Raw genomic sequence first — 26,864 nt, 5'->3', positions numbered from 1 at the left:
TGAAAACTGACAGTGGCAGGAGTCCTCCTATCAATAGCAGGGCGGCTAGGGTAAGGGCTGTGAGAATATGTATCATTTCATATGTGGGATAGGGATAATGTAGTGGTGGCTGAGCTGGGAATAAATAATACGAATATAGTGAGAGTTATTATAATGTAGATTACGAAGTTTAGAGTTGTCATAGTTGGGTTGTATAGTAAGATGGCTGTTATTCATCCTATGTGGGTGATTGATGAGTAGACCATGATTTTTTGGAGTTGGGTTTGATTTAACCCACCTCACCCTCCGATTAGAATGGACAACATGGATATGGATAGTATTAGGCTTAGGTTGATTGATGGCGAGATTTGGTAAAGGACTGATAGAGGCGCAAGTTTTTGTCATGTCAACAGGATTAGGCATGCTGTTAATGGGATGCCTTGTGTTACTTCGGGCGCTCAAAAGTGAAAGGGGGATTGTCCTAGCTTTATGGCCAGGGCTATTGTTATTACTGTTGATGCTGCTGGGTTGAATATTTTTGTAATGGTTCATTGTCCAGAATAGAGTACATTAATGATGACTGCTATTATAAGTAATATGGATGTGATGGCTTGCGTTAAGAAATATTTAGTGGAGGCTTCTATGGCTCGTGGGTTGAAGATTTTTATTATAATGGGGATAATGGCTAGCATATTTATTTCAAACCCAATTCAGACTAGTAATCAGTGGGAGCTGGTTATTACAACCATAGTCCCTAAGACGACAGTTGCTAAAATAATGATAGAGATAATGGGGTTTATTAGTACGGGAAGGACATAAACCAACATTTTCTGGGTATGGGCCCGTTAGCTTATTTAGCTGACCTTACTGTAGAATGTGGTGTAATATGGTAGCATGGAGAATTTTGAATTCTCAAGGGTAGGTTCAATTCCTATAGTTCTAGAAATAAGTGGACTTGAACTTCTATTATTTACTCTATCAAAATAACTATTTTATCAGACATATTTCTTATGTTTGTGGGGGGATGCTTGCCATTATGCTGGGTGGTGATACATGTCATATGCACAGGGCTAGTGTTAAAGGCAGGAAATTTTTTCAGTGAAGGTGTATTAACTGGTCATATAAGAATCGAGGGTAGGATGCTCAAATTCATAGGAAGGATATTGTTAATAACAGTGTTTTGATGATGAAGTTGATTGTATATAGCTCTGGTGTATGTGGGTTATGAAAGGCTCCCAGGAACAGGATTTCTGTGAGTATTTATTATAATGATGTTAGCGTATTCTGCTAAGAAAAACATAGCAAAATGGCTTGCCGCGTATTCTACATTAAAACCGGATAAGAGCTCGGTTTCTCCTTCTGTTAGGTCGAACGGGGCTTGGTTGGTCTCTGCTAGGGTAGAAATAAATCATATTACGGCCAGTGGCCATGATAGGAAGATCAACCATAGTTGCTCTTGTGTTGTGGTGAGGGTTAATAGGGTGAAAAACCCGTTTATTAGGAGTACAGATAAGAGAATAATTGTTAGTGTTACCTCCTATGAGATTGTTTGTGCTACTGCTTGTAGAGCCCCAATTAATGAATATTTTGAGTTGGAGGCTCATCTGTACCATAAGATAGAGTGCATGGCTGGACTTGATATGGCTAGTATAAATAGCACCTCTAGGTTTATGTTAATGAGGGGGTATGGCATGGGTAGGGGAATTCATATTGTTAGGGCTAGAGTCAGAGCTAGGATCGGTGCGATGATGAATATGGAGGTGGAGGATGTAGCTGGTCATAGTGGTTCTCTAATGAATAGTTTGATTGCGTCGGCAATGGGTGGAAGTAGGCCGTGTGGTCCTACAATGTTTGGTCCTTTTTGGAGTTGTATGCAGCCTAGGATTTTTTGTTCTCCTAATGTTAAAAATGCTACGGCTAAGAGAATAGGAATAACAAGCATTAAGATATTAATTATAAACATTTTGTTAGGGAAAGGGTTTGAACCTCTGGGTATAAAGGCTTAAGTTTTACGTAATTACCAGGCTCTGCCACCCTAACTAAACCCTGGTCTTGGGTGGTTGTTTAGTGTTTACTTATTAAGTTGGTATTATGTCATTAATTGCTTTAAAGGTGCTTGTTTAAAGTGGGCCTTATTTCTCTTGTCCTTTCATACTGGGGGAAATACATAACAGATAGAAACTGACCTGGATTGCTCCGGTCTGAACTCAGATCACGTAGGACTTTAATCGTTGAACAAATGAAATTTTAATAGCGGTTACACCATTGGGATGGCCTGATCCAACATTGAGGTCATAAACTCTATTGTCGATATGCACTCTAGAATAGGATTGCGCTGTTATCCCTAGGGTAACTTGTCTGTTGATCAATTCTTTTGGATCAGTAAGTGATACTATGCTTTGACTAGTGGGTCTAAGCTTTAATCACTTAGAGGGCTTTTTGTGCTCCGAGGTCACCCTAACCAAAATTATCAATCCATGTGAAATTTTGTTATCCCTTGGTGGTTTAATCTTTTTTTTTTTTTTATTTTTGATTAACTAACTGAAGCTCTGTAGGTTCTTCTCGTCTTATTTTGTTATACCCGCCTCTTCACGGGGAGGTCAGTTTCACTGATTAAAAGTAAGAGAGAGTAAAACCCTCCTGTGGCCATTCATAGAAGTCCTTATTTAGAGAACAAATGATTATGCTACCTTTGCACGGTCAGGATACCTCGGTTGTTTAACAGTCGTCACTGGGCTGACATTGCCTCTAATACTAATGATGCTAGAGGTGATGTTTTTGGTAAACAGGCGGGGTTTGTGTTTGCCAAATTCCTTTTACTCTTTTTAATCTTTCCTTGGGTGCACACCTGTGTTGGATTAACAGTATGTTTAATAGATAGTCTAGTGTTGAGCTATATTTATTTACTGTTAATTATCAGTATATTATTAGTTGCTGATGTAAACTTGTGCAAAGAGAAATATTTCTTGCTACTCATATTAACAGTGTTGCGTCTGTAATTTTATAGATTATTCCAGTAATAAGACTATGAGTTAATTTAATATTGCTATTAAGATATATTTATTGTTGAGCTTGAACACTTTCTTAATTGGTGGCTGCTTTTAAGCCAACTATGGTGTTGTTTGTTTTTACTCTCTAGTTAAGGTTGTACCCATCTCTAAAAAGCTGTACCTTTTTAGACTAACATTTAAATATACATTGAAACTTATAAGCGGTTCTTAGTATTGTGCAACGTTGAACTGAAATTCTTTTTCTGGGCAACTAGCTATCACCAGGCTTGTTAGGCTTGTCACCACTACTTATAAATCTTCTCACTATTTTGCCACATAGATGATTTCGTTCTAGTAACTGTTTATAAGTAGCTCGTCTGGTTTCGAGTGGTTTAACTTACATTCTCTTTGTTAAAATTTTGCTAGTTAAATCATCATGCAAATGGTACAAGGGGTAAGCTTTGCTTTTTGTTACTTTTAATGTTTCATCATTCCCTTACAGTACTTTCTCTATAGCGCCGTTAGTATTTAAATATCTATCCTCTATATTTTAAATGTTAGGTGAATGTTTTATTTGATTGGCTCATGCTAATATGATGGGAGGGGTGTGGGCTAGGTTTAGTTCAAGGCATTCATAGGCTATGAAATCTAGGTGTAAACTAGGTGCTTTATTTAAGTTATGCTTTGGTTTATCTAAGCACACCTTCCAGTATACTTACCTTGTTATGACTTATCTCCTCTTATATGATCGACTAGTATCTGTCAATAAGTTGTGGGTTTTGTCATAATACTCGAGGAGGATGACAGGCAGTGTGTTCAATTTCTCTCACTGCCTACCCTTATTTCCTTCAATCCTTCTCTCATATGTTGCTCCCAAGAACCCTCCTTAATAAAATTCCTCCATGCAAATCTCCATTGCAGAGTTTATTCCTGAGAAATCCCAATGACAGCACTTTGTTCTCTCTGGTATTTTTTTTTAAAGCATTTCTATAACACCTCGCTCTTATTTCTACTTAATCATAGCTAATAATAGTTCATTATTCTACTTTACAATATGTATCCTCACTGCAGAGTAAGCATGGAGAATACGTGTTCTCCTATAATTTATATACTTTACTCCATTGTATATTTTTGATTCAGTACTTCCTCTTAGTTCACTGACTAATCCTATGGGAAATGTTTTATCTGATTTGTGCTTTTCTGAAGAACCCCAGTTTATTATAGTACCATTATATTATCTATTAAGATTATCTATCATTTTCTAATAAATGTAGGGTTCAAGTTTCTTCCATTTATCCTATGAAGCAGATTTTTAAAATTCATGCAGAGATATTACTCTTCTGCTTCAGTGCAGGTTTCATTAAAGACATAAATCAAAAATGTCTTTTTGCAGGATAGAGCAAATCAGGATTCAAGTAAGTAACTAAAATATTGCTTTTGGGAAAGCTGAAAAGTTTCCTATCCATTTTCTTGATCAATTTCAACATACCAGAATGGTCTCTTCCAATTTCCAGTTTTATGCACTACCTTTTTTATGTGTCTTTCTATCTATGCAATTAAGATTTATTGAACATCTATCTTGTTGCACAAAATGCATGATTACCCAGGCCCCCCAAACACATGATGCTGGTAACAGCAAAGTTTGTTATAACATACAAAGAGAGAATAAAATATAGAATCTCTCATAGCTGTTCCCCAAGGGCATGTCTGTGCCAGCAGCCTCAAGAAAGCACCCTAAGAGGGAGAATATCACTCCCAATCTGAGCTCCATTTTTGTGCATTGATTTGAAAGGGGTGTATTAGTTTGCTGGGACTGTCCTAACAACCAAGTATCATGGAATGTGTAGCTTATCCAGGTAGCTTAAACAACAGAAATGTATTTTCTTACTATTCTGGAGGTTAGCAGTCTGAGATTATGGTGTCATCAGGGTTGGTTTCTTCTGAGGCCTCTCTCCCTGGTTTTCATATGACAGTCTTCCTCTGGTGTCTTCACATGGTCTTACCTCTGTTCGTGTTTATGTCCTAGTCTCCTCTTCTTAGAATGACACCAGTCAACACAATACTGATGGAGAAGAACAAAATTGGAGGAATGACGCTACCCAAAGTCAAGACATACTATAAAACTACTGTACTCAAGACAGTGTGGTATTGTAAAAAGGATAGAAAAATAGATAAATGGAACAGAAAAGAGACCCCAGAATAGACCCTTATAAATATAGTCAACTTATCTTTGACAAAGAAGCAATGCAATGCAATGGAACAAAAATAAAAATAGACTTTTCAACAAATTGTGCTATAACAATTGGATATCCACATGCAAAAAGAAAAATCTAGACAGAGACCTTACACCCATCACAAAAATTATTTAAAATAGATCATAGACCTAAATATAAAATGCAAAACTATAAAAATCCTAGAAGATGATATAGGAGAGAGCCTACATGACCTTGGATATAACAATGACTTTTTAGATTTAATACCAAAGGCATTATCCTTGAAAGAAATAATTGATAAGCTGGATTCATTAAAATGAAAAACTTCTGCTCTGTAAAAGACATTTCAAGAGAGTAAGAAGACAAGCTACAGACAGAAAATATTTGCAAAAGACTCATTTGGTAAAGGACTGGTATGCAAAATATACAAGGAACACTTAAAATTCAACAATCAGAAAACACTCAACCTTGTTAAAAAATGGGCCAAAGACTTTAATGGACACCTCACCAAAAAAAAAAAGATATACGGTTGGTAGAAAAGCATATGAAAAGATGCTTAATATCATAGGTCATTAGGGAAATGCAAATTAATATTAGATGCCACTATACATTTATTAGAATGGCCAAAATCCAGAACACTGAAAATGTGAATTGCTGACGGGAATGTGGAGCAACAGGAACTCTCATTATTGCTGGTGGGAATGCAAAATGATACAGCCATGTTGAACTATGGAGACCGTAAATGTACCAGTGATCACCAGGGGTTGGGAGGAAGGAAGACATAAATAGGTGGAGCACAGAAGAATCTTAGGGCAGTGAAAATGCTTTGTATGATACCACAACAATGGATATATGCCATTATACATTGGTCCAACCAATAGATGTACCACACCAAGAGTGAACCCTAATGTAAACTATGGACTTTGGATGATTATGATGTGTCACTGTAGATTTAGTAATTGTACAAAAGTGCCCCTCCAGTGGGGGATGTTGACAATGGGGGAGGTTATTCATGTGTGGGAACAGGGGTAAATGGGAAACCTTCCTCTCAATTTTCCTGGGAATCTAAAAGTGCTCCAAAAAAAAAGTTCTCAAATATAAGCCCTCTCTTACTGTTCCTCCCTGCCCCCCTCCCCACCAGGTGAAAATAGAAAAAAATAAGTTAAATCCAGCAGAAAAGTTAGAATAAAATATATATAAAATGTATACCATATAAAATGTGTGTATTTCTTAGAGGTGTGCTGCGTGTTTATTTCTGAGTTTCATAACAACCAATGGAAACAGTACTAGGCCATCTATTGTATAATACATAATATTCACAATTATAACTATAATTTTGATATTCCTAATAAATATCTGAGTATAATTATTCTGCACTGAAAATTGAGGAGCAAAAGAAGTTAAATGCAACTCTTTGGATTTTAATCATCATTTTTTTTTTCCAATAGAGGTTTTGATAACTCTCTGGGAAAAAAAAAATCTACTTTACAAACTACCCTTTTATTCTTTCATCTTCTTTGCTCCACATTCTTTTTCTTGCCTTTCTTTATTTCCCTCCATTTCTACTCACTAGTAAAAGACCAAAAAGATTAGAGAGGCAAGGTCAGTATTGGAAAATATTTGGTCAGGATTAATTGGGGAGAATAATCTTAATTACAATTTTTGTGTTCTCCAAAATATATTTGGATACACGACATTTCATGCCATTCATCAGCTAAAAATGCCTCAGTAGCTAATGAACTTCCCTATCAGATATATTAATTAGGATTCACATATCATTTATTAATCAGTGCATGCAAACATCAAGAGAAGTTTTTGTATCATAAACAGCAATTATTTACTAGAAAATTTATAAATGTATCATTAGCATATTTTCAAAAAAATCTTTGAATATGTACTAACATGTCTCACTCTGTTTTGTTGGCTTCCCAAAGGCTAAGCACCAAATTTTACCTCCAAAAACTTAATGGATTTTAGTTTCAATAGTCAGTTCTTTATTGCAAATCATTTATAAAAAAATGTATGTTTACCAAATGCCAATACCAGACAACCAGACAGGAGAAGGGTGGCCAGAGTGGTAGTTGCTAGAACATGAAGACAAATTAACTGTTACAGTGTCAATAATATAAATTGCGCTTGGCCATGTTGAAGTTCCTCTTCTAGTCTATCAGTGTGGGACAGTGAGGTGCTAATGATACCCCGAGAAGCTGCAAGGAGGCAGCTGGTCACAAAAATTGGACATGTGCTAATTCAATATATATTTTAGTGACCTGGAAGATTCTCAGAGATCCACTGTGGAGTGATGAGTTAAATAGGAAATTGGATACTAAAGCCCATAAATTAAACAGTACAGAAATGTCCCTTCTCTTTCTGAGACATATATTAAAGCAGGTAATTATTTTTAATGGTCTGTAAAAACAGTGAAAAGAAGTCTTTGGTTGAGCAGCTGAAAGGAGTTGCTTCACTCATTAACACTTTCTAGGTCTAGCTCTATTGATGACTCCTTCCCTCTTTTTCTCCTTCTTCCCCTTTCTTTCCTATTAAGGTTGCAGTTTTAGGGTAGGCACCCAGGGGACATGTTATGTTACAGAGTAGTTGATAAAGAGTTTCAGGAAGGGTTCACTCCATGCTCTCCTGTCACCAAGGATGCAGGGAAATGTTGAGATGTTACAATAAAAAGCTGGTGGTTTGAAGAGAGTCACCCTAAGAGAATGGACCTTGGCCAAATTTCCATACACACTCATTCACTATTAGGTGTGGATCAGTGGGCTAACTTGAATTCTTGATGTGTTAGTGAAAAAAATGGGTTCACTTGCCTGATGAGCAGCAAAGCCAATCTACTGACACTGGGTTGACACCGGGGAAAGTACAGCGTTATTTTTCAGGGCCAAGCAGGGAGAATTGACAGCTGATGTTCAAAAGACCCGAACTCCCTGATGACTTGCAGGAAAGAATTTTTAAAGGCAAAGTAAGGGAGATGGTCCCGAGGTGTGTGATCAGCTTTTGGACATCCTTCTTACTGGTCGGTGGTGAAGTAACAGGGTGGTGTTTCCGTAATCTCAATTATCAACCTCTGATTCCAGCCAGTTTGGGGTCTATGTGCTGGTGGGCAACATGCAGTTAACTTCTTCTACTTGGTTGGGGTTTTAGTATCTGCAAAACGATTCAAGGATATGTCTCAGGATATTATCTACACACCTTGAGGAGCAACTAAAGGTCCTTGACTTTGTTTAATGGCTAAACTATTACAATTTTGTCCTACCTGGCTATTTTTGTTTGTTTGTTTGTTTGTTTCCTTGTTTCTGCATATTTTTACTTCTATGATTAAATTTGCTCTTTGGAACTTGGATAAGTCCTAGGAGACTAAAGATTTTCTACAAACAAGAGGCAGGGGACACAGAGTGGTCTGTCCCCAGGAAGGCCCCAAAGGGTCCTGCTTGGTTCTAGATGAAGGAATAAAAGAGATGTGGAGAGAAGAGAGCAAAGGAGGGAGAAGAAAAAGGAGAATAGTGAGTAGGCTCTAAGATGGACCCCAGTGATCCCTTATTCCTGGTATTTATGACTTTATGTAATCCCCTCCACTTGAGGGTGGTCTGCACTTATAGTCATGATTCTAATCAAGAGACTACAGCAAAAGTGTTTGAGAGTAGTTTCCAAGATTAGGTTATAAGAGAATGTGACTTCTGTCTTGCGTGTCCTTTCTTCCTCTCTCTCTCTCCCAGTGCCCTCACTCTGGAAGAAGCAAGCTGCCATGTTGCAAGTAGTCCAATGGAGAGCCCCATATGGCAAGAAACTGATGTCTTTGGCCAATGGATAGTGAGTACCTAGGCCTTGCCAAAAGCCATGTGAGTGTTGCTTGGAAGAGAATCCTCCCCAGTCAGCCTGGAGATAACACCAGTCCCTGCTGACCCCTTGATGGCAGCCTTGTGGGAGACTTTGAGCCAGAGGCTCAACTCTGTATATACATGTACACATACACATATATAGATTTATTGTAGGAATAGGTTCCATGGTTATGGAGGCTGAGAAGTCCCAGGATTTGCAGTCTGCAAGCTAGAGATGTAAAGCCTGTGGTGCCATTCAGTCCAAGTATGAAGGCTTGAGAATCATGGGGGCCGATGGTGTTAAGTCCTGATCTGAGTCTGAAAGCTTTAGAAGCAGGAGCTCCAGCATCCAAGGGAAGGAGGAGATAGATGCGTCAGCTCAAGTAGGAAGAGCAAATTTGCCCTTCCTCTGCGTTGTTGCCCTTTTCTTCTATTGTTTTATCTACAAAACTATGTATTATACTTTAAGGTTTTTAAAAACAACTGTCTTTGTAGTTCAGGGCTTGTTTGCATGCTGCTTCTTTGGAGCCCAGGTCTTCTAGCCATACCAAACATTCCTTACTTCTTTGTCATATATCACTCAAAAGTCTCCATTATCATTCAATCTTTTGAGGGCCCTTGATCTGGACTTATGAAATTTATAATACATTTCATTGTCACTCCTTAAGCTTGTCTGTGTGTAGATGTGTCTGTGTGTGGATGTGTCTGTGTGTGACTATTTTTAAATTTATTATTTATTTATATTTATTTTTGGCTGTGTTGTGTCTTCGTTGCTGCACGCAGGCTTTCTCTAGTTGCGGCGAGCGGGGGCTATTCTTCGTTGCGGTGCACAGGCCTCTCATTGTGGTGACTTCTCTTTGTTGTGGAGCATGGGCTGTAGGCGCATGGGCTTCGGTAGTTGTGGCATTTGAGCTCAGTAGTTGTGGCTCGCGGGATCAATAGTTGTGGCACAGGGACTTAGTTGCTCCGTGGCATGTGGGATCTTCCTGGACCAGGGCTCGAACCCGTGTCCCCTACATTGGCAGGTAGATTCTTAACCACTGCACCACCAGGAAAGTCCCTGTGTGTAATTTTAATATACTCTCACACATTGGCCACTGGCTCACTCAGTATTCATTTAAGTTTTTCTCCTCTCTATATTAAATATATTAAATGAATAATGCACTAGTTAATGTAATATGGAGCACTCTCTATGTTAGTTTTTATTATTATTCCATCTCTCACAACTGGCATTATAGTCATCCCTTGGAATCCGCAGATAGAGAAGGAAATTGCACTTTTAGGAGATGACGCCAAGCCTCTATTAAGTCACATCTTCCTTTGTCCTTTCCTTGTTCCATTAAGAAGAGATCTGCAATGATTTACTTTTCTCTGTCAGTTCAAAACCTAGCCGTATATGGTAGGAAGGTTCTCAGTTTTAGAAAAGAAACAAGGACTTGGTATGTTTCTTACATTTTTTGGACCATACATTTTATCATTATGCTTCAGAATCCTGGGATAGGCTTCTTTCAGTGTGTTGGACCATGAAAAGAGGAAACAAGAATAGATTTTCACATACTTTTAAATGAAATAATAGTCAAATAACTATATGATTCACTGTTTTTGATTATTTTCTCAGATAAAAGTAGGCTTTTTATGACAAACCAATTCCTCTATTCTGCTCTTCATGGTGAGGTCACTGTTTCTGTAAGAGGAAGGATTTCTTAAAATGTTAAAAGTTATGGCATGCTGTGGATCTAGAGTCTTCTCAGTCTTTTCAGTGCACCTGCAGCTTAAACAATCCATCTAGTTCTGAAATAATACAAGAAGAGATCTGGCAAATAATTAAGTGAAAAATAATTTAATTCTGACCATCAAAGTATCTGGGCATTAGATATGGAGTTATGTTGGTGGCTGTAAATTACACAGTGCTAACACTGAGTTTAATGTCAACAACTGGGTAAAAATTGATTAATCAGAATTTAAATCAGAATTTAAATATTTCAATATTAGGATTTTCTCTTAGGTTTTTATTTTCCCCTGCCTGCTGTGGCAACTACATTTTCTTTCATGCAGTTTTAGAGTTTGTATGACACTGGTTTCGTAAGACAAGGTATGTCAATTAAAGGGAATAAATTGGTTGTTGTGTCTTTGATTTTTTTTTTTTTTTGATGTGGACCACTTTTTTAAAAGTCTTTATTGAGTTTGTTACAATATTGCTTCTGTTTTATGTTTTGGTTTTTTGGCCGCAAGGCATGTAGTGTCTTAACCTCCCCGACCAGAGATCTAACCCGCATCCCCTGCACTGGAAGGCAAAGTCTTAACCACTGAATGGCCAGGGAATGTTGTTGTTGTTTTCCTGAAACAAAGTTTTTTGACAGCATTAAATGTAACATCTTCCAGCATCTTCAAGAAACCATCTGGACTATGGTTATAGGTGAACATTTCTCATTTCATTGTCTGAGTACAAAGCCATTTATAGGGCAACTTATATAAACACCCCTTAGCATCTTATAACAGAAATCAATAATAGCAAAAAAGAAGACACAATTTAACCATATGCTACACCAAAAAGAAAATAAAAGATACCCTGTTAATTTCTTAAAAATTTAGGGTATGCTCTAATCACCTTGCATTGATGTCTGATACATACATGTAATTTTCATTAGTTTCTGGCAAAAGGAGTGTGAAATGTTTGTTTTAATAGGAATATTAGAAAAAATAACCATTTTTGGATTCATGAAACATTTTCAGATTTCTTACTGTTTTTAAGTGCACTGTCACTCATAGATGTATGAAGAAATGCTCTTGAGACATGAAAGAAAGTGAGAAAGGGGACATTTATCAAGAAGTAGAAGTTAGGAAGAAGCAGGAAACTATTGTCTTTTCTGAAGTGTGGGCCAAGTAAGGAGATATATGGACAGGTGGGGCAAGCTGTCCCCAGAAAGAAAGATATGGAAGTAGGACAGAGGTCACGAGGAGATGGGGATATTAATATAGCTGATACTCTGGACTAGAGTAAGACCCCCAAACTGGAAAGAGAATGGCCCTGACCCAGCCCAGTCACAGCAGTGCCACATGCCTGCTGGTGGCTGAGGCAAAGATGGCAGCCGTGACCCCAGAACATCAACAGTGACCCCAAGAGGCAGGCATCATCTAGAAAAGAAGTGTCTAATTGGCAAGGAAAGTAACATGCTTGGCCTTGGTGGGAGGAATTCAGAGCAGCCGAATTTGGAGAAGACACAGAGAGACCTAATAGGACCTTATCCAAGGATGCCAGGACAGAGAGACAGGGTGGAGGGAGCTGGGATCCCCAGGATTGATTTATGGTAATGGGAGCACCACAGAGACTGGTGGTTTTCTGCTAATTGTCCCTCAGGGAGTCTGCAGGTCTTTATTTTGTCTAGGTACCTTGAGGGCAAGGTGATGCTGTCTAGTAGCCATGCTAAGCCCTCATAAATGACTCCACAGTCACTGCTTTTGCAGAAGTTCCCAGTTTGAAGAAGGTAAGCACCTGATTTGTGTTTTACTGTGAAGACAAAGCCCACTCAAACATCTCACCATCTCTCGCAATAATAAGTGACTGATATTCTCATTTTGGTTTTACAGCTTTTTCTTTTACCCCAAATATCCCTTCCCTTACTTCCTTCAATTCCTTTTATTATGTAGTGTCAGAATCTCACATTCACAGGAAGTAAAGTTGTTTTTGTTTGTTTGTTTTCGTTTAGTACATTTTGGTACATTTAGTAATTCACACTTACCTTTGTGATTTTGTTAAAAAGAAGAAAACTTTTAACATATTATTTTAAATTTATAAAATAAAAAGTCATAATCTCATTAGTCTATTGTAATTTTGCACTGCACTTCCAAATGTTAGAGCGGGTGATTTTTTCCTTTCCTTTAGCTCTTTTGAAATGACCATCTTCTTTCTGGTTAAAGTATTGAGAAGCAAAGACCTTTCTGCTTTACTTCTCCTTTTTTTATTTTGTAACTTTATTGATATATAATTCATAAACCTAAAATTGACCCTTTTAAAATGCACATGCTATTTCAGTGGATTTAGTATATCACAAAGTTGTGCAACTATCACCACTATCTAATTTTAGAGCATTTAATCAAAATAAACCTTATACCCATTAGGAGCTGCTCTCCATTCCTCTCTTCCCTAGCCCCTAACAACCACCAATCCACTTTCTGTTTCTCTAGATTTGCCCATTCTTGAGACTTCATGTAATGGGACCATATAGTATGTCATCTTCTGCTTGATGTCTGGCTTTTTTCATTTAACACAATTTTCCCATGTTTCAGCATATGTCAGTATCTCATTCATTTTTATATCTGAATAATATTCCATTGGATTGATATACAATATTGTTTATCCATTCTTCAGTTGATAGATAATTGTGCTGTTTCTGGATTTTTGGGTTGTTTCTGCCTTTTGGCTATTATGAATAATGATGCTTTGAAATTCATGAACACATTTTTGTGTGGACGTATGTTTTCATTTATCTTGGATATATACTGTATTAGTTTGCTAGGGATGCCATAACAAAATACCATAGACTGGGTGGCTTAAACACCAGAAATGTATTTTCTCACAGTTCTGGAGGCTAGAAGTTCAAGATCAAGGTGTGGGCAGGTTCAGTTTCTTCTGAGACCTCTCTCCTTGTCTTGCAGATTATACCTTCTTACTGTGTCCTCACATGGTCATCCCTCACTCTGTGTGTTATCTGTGTCCCAATCTCCTATTCTTATAAGGACACCAGTCATATTGGATTAGAGCCTGCCATAAAGACCTCATTTTGACTTAATTACCTCTATAAAGACCTTATCTCCAAAGTGATTACATCCTGAGATACTGAGAGTTAAGACATCAACATATGAATTTTGAGGGGACATAATTCAGCCCATAACATATATTTAGAAGGAAAATTGTTGGGTTACATAGTAACTGTTTAACTTTCTGAGGAACTCTCAAATAGCTTTCAAAGAAGCTGCCCATTTTACATTCCCACTGGCAATCTAGAAGGTTTCCAATTTTTCCACATTATCACCAACACTTGTTATTATGTCTTTTTGCTTATAGCCATTCACAGGAAGTAAAGTTTTGAAGTATATCTTCTTGCAAATTTTCCATTGCTCCATATTTTTTTCTCCTCCCCCATTGTCCTTCTTGACTGTGGTGCTAATATCATTTCTATGTGCACCCTTGGCTTATTCTAAGGGCTTAAGTTTGATCATAAGGCTGGTGACATTAATAATTAAAATAGGTGAGGGGTCCTGTAATGTCTGATGAATTGTGTAGTTTATTATCAATAAAAAAGACTATACAGATACCATAAAAACATATTATTACTGAGAAAATAGACAATTTGGATGAGTGGTTTGAGTTTATTTACATATTATTCAGCCTAAGGTTGAAAACAGCCCATATTGTTGATATATATATATATATATATATATATATATATATATATATAGAGCTAGCTAGCTATAGATATATAGGTATAGATTTAGATATAGGTATACATTTAGATACATAAAACCAGTAAAGCATTTACCACTATGTCCTTTCAATAACACCTCTGTTTATTGAAAAACATTGCACATACCATGAAGGTACTGCACCAGCTCAATGCATTTTGAGAAGTATATGCTCCATTGTAATCATTCCTCTTCCAGAAAGGAATTTATTGGGGAACAAATTGTTTACATGAATTGGAAGTCCCTAATGTATACCTATTTACATTCCAATGAAGAATTTCTGAATTTAGTTTTTAACTTAATTTATAGCTTTTCTGGAAGACTGTAATATATTCACCTAATTGCATTCAAGAATATTCATTTTTTGCAACAGTAAGTATCAAAACCATTACAGCTCAAACAGAAGTATTCTATGAAGAGCTATAAGTGGGAATGATCTTTTTTTTTTTTGCCAGGTGTCTGGGAAAGGAGTTTACATTTTGCCTGAGACCAATGCTTTAATGTCTTCTTAATATCTTTGAAAATTACATCAAGGCAAAAATAAACTGATAATGTTATTCTAAACACCAAGGTCTCATACCCAGCTAGACTTTTTTTTTTTTTTCTTTAATGGTAAATTTATTCAGTCCGAACTTCTTGCTTGGGTGTATCTTGTTGCTGGTCACACCCGGAAATTCAGCCCAAATGTCATCTCCTCTTTGAAGCTTTTGTGGATGCTTTCAGCGGAATCCCTTCTCTCCTCTGTGTTCTGCTTTATATTCTATTGTAGCATCGTCATTATCAGCTACAATAATTCTGCGTGTGTCCAACTCTTCATTTGAGTCAGGCGTTCTCAAGGTGACAATACATCAGTATCACCTGAAGAGCTTTTCAAATGTCTGCTTCATTCTGGGCCCCTGACACAGGTAGAGCTAAGTTGTGTCCAAACTGAACAGACTCCTTCCATTTCTTAGGTGTTGGATCTTGGGGTAGTTTATCAGAATCTGGGAAGGGGCAGAAAGCCACTCTCTACCAGGTTTTTAAGATGGACCAACGTTTTTTCTCTCTTACCCCCTCCTTTGCCTTTGTTGTGGTCTGATTCTGCCAAAGCAGATAGTGGATGTTTGTAAATAGAGAACTTAATTGTGCATTTCATAGACACATCTAAGGAGGCGAGTCTAGTATAGGCTTTTCAAGAAGTCTTAGCTGAAAAAAGACACATTACATGTAAAACTGAATAAAGAATGGAGGTGTTTTAACTATATATTTTTAAATTGAACATGTGTGTTATGTGCTAGTTTGTTAAATATTTTATAATAATATAATTCTCCCTGCAACTCCATGAAGCATGTATGATCATGCTGACTTGAAAGATGAAGAAATATCCTCAGAGAAGTTAAATAGATTGCTTGAGATCATACACTAGTAAGTAGTAGGGTTGGAATGAGGCAGACGTCTTTTGCCTAACACAATCTTTTTTTTTTAAGGTTATTTTTAAATGTTTATTTTTTATGTTATTTTTGTTATGTTGTTATTCATATTATTATGGTATAGTTATTATTTATGTTAATATTAACAAATATTGTAGCTGCAGAAGCATTTGGGATTATTGCCCATAACTGTATAGAACCATAGTCAGTATTCTTAGCAATTTGAAGACATGAGAAGAATGGTGGGTTGCTTCTGAGGAGAAAAACTGTGGCTGGTGACAAGGAGCAGAGGAAATGGTGCTGCTCAGGCAGAAAATTGGGGGAAATAATACAAATGTTTAACAAGGATTCTATAACATTTTGTTCTTTTCTCATTTTCCTACAATATCATCTTTCTCTTTAATGCTTTTTGGAGTTTGATTTATTTTTAGAATTTTTCAAGTGCCCATTTCTGGAAAGGCTCTCTTCAAATTGGGGGATGAAAGGTATTGATAGAGAGCAGAGGCTATTCAAATAGAGAAAGTAAATGCGTATTTACTTGATCTGAGTATTTAATTTCATCAGCATAAAAATCAGCATCAGCAATTTGTGTTTTCTCTTTTGGATGACTGCGTTCTTTGACTTTCATTCAACATAAAATTCACCTCTGCGGTGTTTTGACACTTAGATCACTATGAGGAAAGGTGTTTCTAATACCTTCCTCCCTCTGATACTTTTCTGTTTGTGGAATGTGTATTGGAGAGATTGCTGCACTTCTACTTTTCAGGATTTTGTGTCAAAAGTAAATGTTTGCAGGATGAGTAGATTGAGTGCACTGAATGCAGATTAAGTTTTGGTGCAGAAAATATTCAGGTTGAGGCTGCAGGTCTAGTTATTAAGTTAAACATTTGATCTCCAGTGTGATGCTATGATAGCTCCAAAGCTTGTTCTACAGCCAAGCATTTGATTGCTAAGCAAATTCTCTCCCTTGATCCTCAGGCAGGGTGCACATAGAGTATGTAGGATTTTCCACCTCTCACTTCTTCCAGCCCAGTAATTTTAACATCTGTGTGTACTTTGTAAGACAAGCCTGGAAACAAGATAAGGAAAAATTAGAAACTGCAACACTTCTTTTTTTCAGGGGATAGGCATATTTCTTGGCAATCAGTGCCCATGAATTGCAACTTTTTTGTTGGTGCTGTGAAGCTACATGAAAGACTAAAATCCCCATGCTCTAAGTAAGTTTCATTTAATTAATCATGGAGGAAATGAAAGAGAAACCATAAAACTCTCTAAAATTTGGTGAATTGTCAAAATTTAGACTGTCAGTTGAAAATTAATCCTTTTTTGATGAAAAGTATCATGCAGTCACTTAAAAATATTTATTCCATTTTTATTGGAAGCACCCAGAGAATCATGACCCTTGAACAGAGATGGCAGTTTTACATTTGCAAGTCAATATTTGGTAGCCCTGAGCACAACTAGGTGTAGCCTGTGACCTGGAAGGCAGGGTAAGTAGATTTCTGAATGCTCATAACTGGGACTCACAGTAGATGCTCCAAAAAGGGCCAGCAAGAAATTAGAGAGAGCGGAGACAGAAGTAGGGAGAGGACGCCTTTGTGGAGAATTCACTGTGCTGAATTTGAGACACTGTGGTGAATCCAGCATGCTGAATACTGCCCTGGAACACTTCTCATCCACCAAGAGTAATAGAAAAAGGGCTATTAGTCTTCAAATATCTCCTTAGCTGTTGGCTGTTACTGTATTTCATTCAATCTGAGCTGCCATGAATTGTAAGAGTGAGTTTGTTTTATTTTCACTTAGAAAGAAAAAAAAAACCACTTCCAAATAAACTATGACACAATCATACTTTCTCATCAAGACGTTTATGCTTTTTGTAAGAGTTTTTTTAACACTTAATTGTTAACTGTTTACACCAGCCTCTCATTAGTTTGAAATCTCTTTTGATCCTTTCTAGGGGTATAACCTGACATTTATCTTGCCTTCAGTTGCACTGCTTGGAGTGTGCTGGGCAGTCCTTATGTACAAAAACAAAGCTTTTTCTTTCTATGGATTCTGTCCTCCCTTAGATTCAATAAAGCTCTTTTTTTTTTCTTTTTTTGCAAGACAATATCTATAAGCATATATCCCAATGAAAAAACTCACTATCCTGAAAAGATATTTTTACCTCCATGTTCATTGAAGCATTATTTACAATAACCAAGACATGGGAACAACCTAAGGGTTCAATGATGGATGAATAGATAAAGAAGTTGTGATCTATATAGATATATTTGATGCAATACTATTCAGCTTTTTAAAAGAAGAAAATCTTGCCAATTGTGACAATGTGGATGGATCTTGAGGGCATTATGCTAACTGAAAGAAGTCAGACAGAGAAAGATAAATACTGCATGACTTAAATTATATGTGTGATATCTAAGAAGACTGAATTCATAGAAACAGAGATGAGATCTCTGTTTACCAAAGGCAAGGGATGGAGGGGTGGGCGAAACAGGTGAAGGTGGTCAAAAGGTACAAACTTCATAAGATGAATAAGTCCTGGGGATGTAATGTACAGCATGATGACTATAGCTAATAATATTGTTTCATATATTTGAAAGTTGCTAAGAGAGTAGATCTTTTTTCTTTTTTAGGTTTTATGTATTTTTATTGGAGTATAGTTGCTTTACCATGTTGTGTTAGTTTCTGCTGTACAACAAAGTGAATCAGCTATATGTATACATGTATCCCCTCCCTCATGGACCTCCCTCCCACCCCCCCATCCCACCCATCTAGGTCATCACAGAGCACCGAGCTGAGCTGCCAGTGCTGTACTGCAGGTTCCCACTAGCCATCTACTTTGCACATGGCATATCTGTGGAATCTAGAAAAATGGTACTGATGAACCTATTTGCAGGGCAGGAATAGAGATGCAGATGTAGAGAATGGATGTGTGGACACGGGGAGACGGAGAGGGTGAGATGCATTGGGAGATTAGGTGTGAAATAAGAGAGTTAATCTTAAAAGTTCTCATCACAAGGAAAAAATACTATGTGAATTGATGGAGGTTAACTAAGCTTATTGTAATAATTTTGTAATGTATACATATATGAAGTCATTGTGTTGTATATTTTAAGCTTATAGAATTTTATATTTTAATTATATCTCAATAAAACTGAAAAAATAAAGTTACAAAAAGAAAATATGGAATTGTGGTCATTCCTCCAATGATCAGTTTCATTTTCACAGAATGTATGCCCTACTATTCTGCTTCTGTGCCTTTCAGCTTAAGTAGTAAACTCATGATTCAATGCTGAATCACAATGTAATTTTTTAGAGTGCATTTTAAATGAATGTAAAAATCATACAGGTATTACCAAAAATGAACAGTACTGAATTAAGTTGACAACTGAACCACTCTGACCAAGTTTAAGCATTTACAGACAACGTCAGCTGTTGCATAGCCAGTAGCAACTGGAAGAAACTGACCATAAGACACATCCAGCTGTCAAAGGAGTTAGAATATTAAAAAAGCATATTTTACAATTGATGAAAATAATTGAGTGACATCATTGAGACCATAATATGTCTATGGTGAATACCTAAAATAGGCATAACTAGCTCTAACAGTATTTTAAGGAACTATTCAAATATACACTATATAACTTAAGGATGTGAATATCAAACGATGTGAGTTCAGGTGAGAACTGCATCAAGAGGATGGCCAACATAGTTCATTGTGCTATATCTTCTCAGATTTCTCAGTTCCTTATGAAAAATAAGCTTTATTCAAAATGGCATTTTTGCTTTGCTTCTGCTCACTTGTATGCAACTTTATTTATTTATTTATTTATTTATTTATTTATTTATTTATTTATTTATTTATTGGCTGCGTTGGGTCTTTGTTGCCGTACGCGGGCTTTCTCTGTTTGCATCGAGCAGGGTCTACTCTTCGTTGCGGTGCACGGGCTCCTCATTGCAGTGGCTTCTCTTGTTGCGGAGCACAGGCTCTAGGCTCGTGGGCTTCAGTAGTTGTGGCACACAGGTTCAGTAGTTGTGGCTTGTAGGCTCTAGAGTGCAGGCTCAGTAGTTGTGGCGCATGGGCTTAGTTGCTCTGCAGCATGTGGGATCTTCCCGGACCAGGACTCGAACCCGTGTCTCCTGCATTGGCAGGCAGATTCTTAACCACTGCACCACCAGGGAAGTCCTGTATGCAACTTTAAAGAGCAATTTTTGTTATTGCATTCTTATCATGAGAAAAAGTATATTTCTACAAAGTTTAGAAATTTAGGAAAGCAGAAAAAAATGAAATAAAAATAATCTTAATGCTACTATCCAATGATAAAGGTAGCCTCTACCATCTAACACTTAAAGAGTGTTCAGCACGCAAGTTGCATGACACTTGTTTTTTGTCCCATGAATTTTGCAATGAATGATACTTTATTCTGCCTCCAGTGCAAGTAGTTTTGTTGGGAAAATAAAATTACTCAAATAACTATAACATTAGATAATTTGTGCTGAGTGTTATGAGAGGTTCTGATTACCAAGGACTTTGGAGAAGGGAAGTTAACATAAGATTGGAGGCAGTTCAACGAGAAATTCTGTGGGGGAGATAATACTTGACAGGTATCTTCATGGGTAGGTTTTGAGGTTTGTATGGAGAAAGCAGGCATTTCAAAGGAGGGAAATGTTTAATCAACAACCAAGCAAGAAATTCAATTAGGCTGATGGAAAAGTCATTAATTCTGATTATAAATGCTCCAGCTTTTCCTGCACATGTAGGATTCTGCACCCTGCAGAAGGTGGGTATGCTCATGTGATGGACAAGTGAAACTTTAAGGGCAATTGCATGATTCTCCACATTCTTTCTTAATGATGTTTGCCATGGTGACTGCTCTGTTGACCTGGTTTCCTGATTGATTATGATCAGCAGACTCTCTTAACAAATCCACAGGGGACATGAAGTGAGAAAAATAAATAAAGTTTATTTGATTTAATCCACTGAGATTTTGGGGGGAGGAGATATGTTTGTTACTGCAACATAACCTAACGTGGCCTGACCATTACAGCAGGATATAGAACTGAATAGAGCTGGAGATAGATATGAGGACAAAGAAAAAGATAAGGTCAAAAGTTAGTTGGTGTTGCATCACTCAAATGCTTTAATATCATAAAGGAATGTGGACATCTACACTTTATATTATAAGCAATACAGAACCATGAGTATTTTTATCATTTTATTTTGCTTTTATTAGGAAAAAGGCATTACCGGGTTTAAATATTAAGAGGATTTGTGTTGCAGTATTTTGTAGAGTGAGTTGGAGGAAATACAATGATCAAGGAAGAACATTAAATAAGACATTACTGTAGTAACCAGTGTGAGAGCTTGAGTTTTCACTAAGATTGTAACAGTAGGAAGAGAGACTAGGAGACAACACTATGCTCTCATTGTGTAGAAACAATGCAAAGTTCAAGTTGAAGAGCTTTGTAGACAAAGTGCTTATCACATGCAACTATTATTAAGCATTGAATTGTGTACCTCCAAAATAGATATGTTTGAGTCCTAACCCTCAGTACCTCTGAATGTGACCTTATCTGGAAATAGAGTCTTTACAGAGGAGCTCAAGTTAAAATGATATCATTAGGGTGGATCTTCATTCTATATGATTGGTGCCCTTATAAAAAAGGGAAATTTCACACAGAGACAGGCATGCACAGAGGGAAGATGTGGTGAAGAGTAACAGATGGAAGATGGCTATCTACAAGCCAAAGAGTGAAGACTTGACAGATACCGCCCTCACAGTGCTCAGAAAGAAACAGCCCTAGAACACCTTGATCTCAGCCTTCTGGCCTCCAGAAATACAAGACAATATATTTCTGTTGTTTAAGCCACCTAGTTTGTTATGTTCTGTTAGCTGTAGTGAACTAATGTAACTATTGATATATAACTAATATAACTCACTTTCCCATTTCCTTTGCAGCTGGAGCTTAGCACATGACATTGGCTCCATCATTTAGAAGCATCTGACCAAAATTTTGTTTCAGCAGAAAGTGAGCTGAAGAAGGAGGAACCCATGTGATGGGGATATCTATCTTTTCAAGGCAGCAACTGGAGAGGTCCTGCTAGAGAAATCCCCTGCTCAGTATTAGCAATGCTAGTTCAAGTGCCTATTTTTAAATGTTAGACTCTTTGATCTTTAAAGATTCCAGGTCTTCTCCTTCCCCTTTATATGCTTCTATTTTTGTCTAAATTAAATCAGAAGCACAGGAATAACTTTCTGTTCCTCAGTGTATAAACTGAGCCAACTGACTTTTGTTCAGATTTGCATTTTATCCTTTACCTGTTGCTTCCCTTCTCATATTAGAAAAGTAGTAAAGCTTAACAAGGTTTGCAAACACAAGACTTACCTTGAAAGATGGAATAAGAGTACTCTTAAAAAAATCCAGCCAGTCTTGAATTCTGCTTAATTGTAAAAAGCCCTTTGGTGTGATGAATGCAGTCATTAATTTAATATCTAGCTCCATTGAAATCTCTTATAATCAGCTTTTGAGTTAAAGGCATCAAGGTGAAATCCTGCCAAGGCTTCAAAGATTTCCGTCTAATAGGAACGGGTTGCACTCTGAAGATGTTTACTTATTCTCTAAATTCTGCAGAAAGTAGAGGTGATGGCAGAAATTCATTATAGGAATACAGGGCTTCAGGACAGTGATGTTTCTAAACTTTTATACATCAAAGTTTAATACCCAACAGTTGATATATCATTGCTTTATGAAATAATGTTATTTAAACACATTTTGAGAGCCCTACATTAGGAACATATCAGTAATTTTCTTTACAATCTTAATTTGGTCCTGGGAAATTCAATCTCTTTTATTTTGCAATATGACTATTGAATCAGACTGGAATGGGAAAGTTGACCCAGTAAACTCTCCAATTAAGATTTATCCAAGCCTTGCATCTCTAACTCATTTTTTCTTTCATTCATGATATGGATACAAAACCGCAGTTTTCAAATGCCTATATGGTTTTCCACGATAAGAGTTTTGGATAGGTACTAGCTTTATTCAAAAAATGAACTGAAAGACAGTCTTAAGAGAATTAAAATTTACATAATCAACTATATTTTAATTTCTTAACCAATGCTATTGGCAAGGTTTAAAAATGAACCCCAAATTAAAGTACCCCTGAAAATTAGGTATACTGAAATCCTGTTCTAACACCTCTTGACATATGAGTTAGTAAAAATAAGATGTTTTCAAACTCACATTCACAAAATATTTAATATTTTAATATTTATGTAGTTATATGGCCAGAGTCTTATTTTGAAGGTGTTTCACATGTAAGATGGATGTAAGGATTGAATCATTCAGTCATCAAACATTTAATGAGGTTCTATGGATAAAGCAAATTTGAATTATTTTGGGATTTAAAGATGAATAAAGCAATGCTGCTGAAACATTGTTGAAAGGGGCACATGTGTAAATAAATCACGGAGATGTAATGTAATACACACACATTTAGTAAACCATTGTTATGCCTAGGTCTGGCGTGTTGGAATATATTTAGGGTTATACTTGACTTACCTTTGAAGAACTAGATTATTTTCAATCAGAAAATCTGGAAGGATATTCTAGAGAGTACAAACAGCATAAGCCAAAGTTCGCAAGCCTACAAGCGTGTAGAAAATTTGGGGTCCACAAACCAAACTTGGTTAGAGAAAGAACTGGTTGCGCAAGAGGCAAATGGTGTAGCTAAAAACAAGTTGAGCAGGATTTCATCTAAGTAATAGGGAATTCAGGGATTATAGAGCTGATGAAAATGGAAATAGAATCCAGTTTAACTGAGCAGGAACATATGGGGCCTTCCGAGGACAGGCCTTCCCCCATATCCTCTGCTTTAGCTCCTCTCTGAAGTACCTACATAACAGTACCTGATGCACATTTCCTGAGGTGTTTTACAGCTGTGAAAATCCCCCACCAAATGGAAGACATGAACTATTTGATGACCATGAGCTCACAGCCCCAGGCCTCCTGGATCCCAAGGATTGATAATGTTAACCCCTGTGACACCACCCTGTTACCTCACCAACAGCCAATCAGAGAATTGTGCATGAGCTGATCACATACCCTGAGACCATCTCCCTCCCTCACCTGGCTTTTAAAAATGCTTTGCTGAAACTCTTGGGGAGCTCAGGGGGTACTTTAGAGCATGAGCCACACGTCTCCTTGCGTGGCCCTGCAATAAACCTTTCTCTGCTCCAAACTCCAACATATTGGTTTGGCCTCACTATGTATCGGGCACACAAACTTGCGCTAATACCAGTAGTCAGACTGATTCAGCAAGCACACGGGAAAAGCAAATGTGAAGGTCACGTTCAGCAGCATAATTGCATCATCCCAGTTCTAGTTTTGTAAATGATTATTTGGGTCATCTTTGCTAATGTATTCAGTCTCCACACATGTATCAAATGAAGTAACTGATTCAGAGGGTCTCTAAGTCTAGCTACAGTTTTAAAAGATAAGCTGGAGTTCTGAGATGACCATTTTGGTTGTCACTAGATGTTAGAAATTTTGCACACATTATCAAATATAGGCATAGGGCATCATCAGAGAAACCAACTAGAGAGCAACGATATACACAGATAGTTGATTCACATTTTAATATTTTGTGAAAGCGTTTATAGGGTCTTGCAGTATTTATTTAAGCCTTTCTTACTTTAGCGGACATTTAGCATATGTTTTTAGATGCGTAGCACTACTTGAATGTCTCTCCTATGTGAAAATTTTCCAGCTTATGGGTTCCATGTCTTCAAGATAGGAGCTAGGAACTCACTTTCCCATTTCCTTTGCAGTTGGGGCTTAGCACATGACATTGGCTCCATCATTTAGAAGCATCTGACCAAAATTTTATTTCAGCAGAAAGTGAGCTGAAGAAGGAGGAACCCATGTGGTGGAGATATCTACCTTTTCAAGGCAGCAACTGGAGAGGTCCTGCTAGAAGAATCCCCTGCTCAGTATTAGCAATGCTAGTTCAAGTACCTATGATATTGACGACAACCAGTCAGTCAGTGTGACTTGGGCATTTAAGTAGCTGTATAAGCCTCCAGATGTGTTTCTTGACCCTGCTGGAAAGTCTTGCGTGCTACCAACATTGTTCAGTAACTTTCTTTCTGCTTAAACTAATGTGAGGGGATCCTAGTATTTACATCGAAGAATCCTTTCTGATCCAGCAACCTGACCTCCTTTTCCTTTGATCTCTCATTTTGCCGAGCTCCGTGTGTGATAGATAGGTAGAGCTTTCCATCATGAGTCAGTGCCAGAATACTATTCCTCTTGGAATAAATCAAAATGTAACCTTTTCTGGCGATCTTTCAATGATGACAAAAGTGCCTACTCTCCAAATAAAGCATCTTAGGACTGAGCAGTGAGTCACTATGGTGTTATTAGGGGTTCTCTTCTCTCTGTCATTTAACTCCAAAATTTGATGTAGGAAATTGCTCTAAGGGAATATCTGCTAAAACTTAAGATTTCTTGAGAGAGATTGACTGATAGAAAAGGTAAGGAAGAGAGGAATCAGAAAGAATAGGGAGACAGTGGATCTGTGATGAGAACAAAAAACCAGAAACAGTTGAAAGAGAAGATGACAGAAAGTATAATGGGGGGTGGTAATTGTCTGCCTGGAACTTCGGAACTGGAAGGATTCTCTATGCTTAAATATGTCCCAGGTGCCCCTGTGCCTTAAATTGTAGCATTCAGTTACAATTTACTTTGATTAATTACTGCTCTCTCCCGTTGTCTCCTATACAATGGATGTGTCAAACATAGGTAACCCACTAAGTCATTAACAACTCCATGAGACAATGAGCCAGTTTTGAGATTCTCATTGCTTGGTTTGCATCCTTCCCCTGCAATCCTCACCTTTTTAATTGCACCCTACTTTCTTTCCCAGCCCTGCCACTCTCTTTTTCCTGAAAAATTGCTCTACCTATAATCTGTCATCCCGCTTACATAGGCTTTCACAAAGGTATTTCTAAAGATTCACTTTCTCCATGTAACTGTAACAGAGTTTTGCTTCCCCAAGGATGTAAAATCCCTGGATGAGGCAGACTTGATCTTTACTTTGATCTTTTCTTTCCCGTCTTCTGATTCTACCCCACCTCTGCAAGTTCTAAGGAGAGATATCTTCAGTTTTGCTTTAACCTAGTATCTCACAGTGCATGGCTTCATAGCATAATATGAGCTTAATGGAGCCTTACACAAATAGGCTCATGTGCTGTCTTTGTTGTTCATTCATTTCAGGCTGTTCAGCCTGACTTTGGCTCACCTTAAGATCCCCTCTTTTTACTCTACATTTCTCTCTCCTTATATACCTTAATTCTCTCTTCCCATGGCCCCGTCCCCATACCCAAAACTGAATATAAAACATTTTGGTGGGTTATTGGGAGATGCATATGATTATCTGGATGCAATATATGTTTGTACAGAGGCTGACATAGCCAGGTAATGTGTGTAGAGGTCTACATACCTTCATTCTATGGGGTTATACAACAGAAAAACTAAGAAGTCTCTGGGGACCCCAGGGCATACGTCCTCCAAGATAGAAATTCTCAGTATTTTTCTCCATGGTGTGCCCATGACAGATGCACTTCCAAGGGAGAATCTCTTGCTGGCAATTCTGAGTAAGTTCACTATTTCTTCTCTTAAAGACAGTGATACCAAATGTACTTTCTATCAAAGATAATAGAGGGAGTCAGAGGAGTCTACTTTAAATGTAAACGTCAGTCATTCAAAATGTCACTCCTGCTGGTAACACATGCTTATGACAGACCTCACTGCTGATCAGAACACAGCAGAAGGAAGTGGCACCTCAGCCTAAGGTTCTGTGACTGTATTTCTTGTCTACTTCTCAGTTGCCTCCCATACTTGCTGTTCTAACTATGCCTGTCGACCTCCTTTGTCTTCTTGCTTTACCCTCTTGTAAATGCTTCCTCTTTCGGCATATAT

The sequence above is a fragment of the Grampus griseus genome, assembly GCF_964374135.1.
Source record: "Grampus griseus genome assembly, chromosome: 3".
NCBI lineage: Eukaryota > Metazoa > Chordata > Mammalia > Artiodactyla > Delphinidae > Grampus > Grampus griseus.
Note: the sequence above shows the minus strand (reverse complement) of the source record.